At 65.6% G+C, this 2,500-nt stretch overlaps 1 non-coding gene across 1 annotated transcript; it reads right to left on the bottom strand.

Annotated features, from left to right (window-relative positions):
- Nucleotides 1-1,025: 1,025 nt before the first annotated feature.
- On the bottom strand, nt 1,026-1,179 carry LOC140473834 (5.8S ribosomal RNA). The gene has a single exon (XR_011958662.1). It is a non-coding gene; the product is annotated as a 5.8S ribosomal RNA (ribosomal RNA).
- Nucleotides 1,180-2,500: the final 1,321 nt, after the last annotated feature.

Raw genomic sequence — 2,500 nt, 5'->3', positions numbered from 1 at the left:
ACATCGATCGCCAGCCGCGGAACGGCACGGCCTTCAGTGGGGCCGGCGGGCGACGCCGCTCCTGAACCCAGCGGCCCCGAGTCGGACGAGTTGAGGAAGGCACGCCGACGGTGACAGGGTACGGAAGACACAGCGGTGGCCTTCTGGCGACTTGGCCCCCGACAGCCCGACGTTCCGCCGTCCTCCCGATGGCCAGGAGGACCGTGCGGGGGTCGGCCGACGGCGTGGTAGGTGTGCCTGCACGGTGACGGAGCACACACCACGCCCGCCAACCCCTCCGTACCTCCCGAGACCGGTGGCAGGACGGAGCGGAAAACGTGCGGACTGAACGGGAGAGCCAAGAGCCAGCGATCCACGCGCGTGCGACCGTCCAAGTCACAGCGTTCGACGAAAACCTCCTCCCTCGGCCAGGCACTCGGCGCCAGCAGGGGAGACAGGATCAGACGCCCCGCCGGCCACTTAAGGCCGAGGACGAACCACGAGACGGGCGGCTGCAGCAGCGGGCGGCCTGCAGCTCCCAGCACTCTCAATCGATCAACCATCGAGTCGGGTCAGCGTGTCAAACCGGCGAGCTCCACGGTCAGGCCGGCGGCGCACCAGCACCGGACCTCCGCGGCTCCCTTCACTCTTTCCACTGCCAGCCAACCGAGAGACGGACCCAATGCGGACGTGCAGAGCTTAGGCAGACCCCCCACTGGAGGCTCAACACTTCGTGGCAGCTCCGTGTCCCAGAGACCAGGAGGGTTGGCACACACACACAGTGTGAACCACCGACAGCCATTCTGGGACCGGTGACAGCCGTGCTGGCCCCACTGCCACGACACAGACGGACGCCAGGCCGCGCTCCCCGGCGGGGGGATGGCGTCGAGCCTGACGAACGGAATGTGCAGGGTGGGGGGGAAAGGCCAAGCGCTCCGACGCCGGAGGGCTCCGGAGTCTGAACTTAGGGGGACAAAGAGGACGGGTCCTCTGCGACACCCCAGCCGCGCTCTCGCCAGCCAAGGCGAGTGCGATTGATTGCCAAACGACCCTCAGACAGGCGTGGCCCCGGGAAGAACCCGGGGCCGCAAAGTGCGTTCAAAGTGTCGATGATCAATGTGTCCTGCAATTCACATTAATTCTCGCAGCTAGCTGCGTTCGTCATCGACGCACGAGCCGAGTGATCCACCGTCAAGAGTTGTCTGAGTTTGTTTTAGGTCTCTCCCTCGCCAGAGGAAAGCGACCCGGACCGCACATACGCTCCCCACCTTGAGCTACAGCCACCTGCACGCCGGCGTGCGGGCGGAGCAGGGTGGCGTGAAGCGATGGGGAGCACCATCCTGGTGCGGCCCGCAGAAACATACGTCTATTGGGGGGAGGAGGACAGGGCGCCCAAGAGGCGATGCGTGCCCCAACGCACCGCAGCGACGGAGGCAGGATCACCGCCACCATGTCGCCCGCCTAGTATCACGAGGCGTGCAGCAGCTTTGCCCTAGGAAAAGCAGAGGCGGGAACGGGCACCGGCCATCGGTTCGGCAGCGTCACTGACGCGTGCACGTGGCGGCGTGTCGGCGAGCGGACTTCCTGCGAGGAGGCGGGGGCGGCACTCGCCCGAGCAGACGCCCGCCCGGCCCAGCCACCGCCGAGGTGGACTGGGAGTCGCGGCAACGGCTCGTCATACTCGTTCCCACACTCACAGCGCAGCTTGCCCGCAAGCCACCGACCACCGATCGACGCCAGGCGCCCCGACCGAGAGCGGGATCGCTCGTTCGCCCTGCTGGCAGTTCGCTGGGGATCACTACTGCACGGAGCTCGGAGACCGACGGGCGGCAACTCGAGAGTCTTTAAACCACCACCCCCATCCCGCAAGTGCAAAGAGGCTGTATACGCACAGACGGGTGAGGGGAATAGGTACCCCGTCGGGTTTGAAGGGAGCGTGACTAGATAGCAACGATGTAAACCCAGCCGATTTGGGAGCGAAAGACCGGCGCCTGCATCACCGGCTTCGTTTCCCGTGGCTGGAGAGTACACCGAAACCCTCCGTCTGTCGCGAGCTCCCGACGACGCGGTGCCGCCAAGCAGCAGGGCCGGACCTGGTGTGGCTCCCCTCGTCGATCACAGACCGGTCGGCACTACTGACGAGACGGTGGAACGGGCTTCGCCCCTTGTGACGAAGGGTGATGCGAACCCGCCCGCCCGCGTGCGTTCGGGGTGGACTCGGCAAACGGAGATTTGAAATCGGAAAGTGTCCTCCTGCCCCGCGCAGGTAGGCGCCCAACAGTTGTGGGGGGTTTGGCGGTGACCACGGCTGCAGGGCCTGCTACCCCGACGAGCTCTCCTGCTGGCCCCGAAACCACCCTCGCGAGACAAGTTGAAACGGAAACGGGCGTACCCCCAAGCCGACGATCCTTTCTTATTTGTTACTTTTTTTTTCACTTGCTCGAGTTGTGGCGATTTGGCGGTGACCACGGCTGCAGGGCCTGCTACCCCGACGAGCTCTCCTGCTGGCCCCGAAACCACC

Source organism: Chiloscyllium punctatum, unplaced genomic scaffold, assembly GCF_047496795.1.
Source record: "Chiloscyllium punctatum isolate Juve2018m unplaced genomic scaffold, sChiPun1.3 scaffold_742, whole genome shotgun sequence".
Lineage (NCBI taxonomy): Eukaryota > Metazoa > Chordata > Chondrichthyes > Orectolobiformes > Hemiscylliidae > Chiloscyllium > Chiloscyllium punctatum.
The sequence above is the reverse complement of the archived record's forward strand: the minus strand, read 5'-3'. Positions and strand labels throughout refer to the sequence as shown.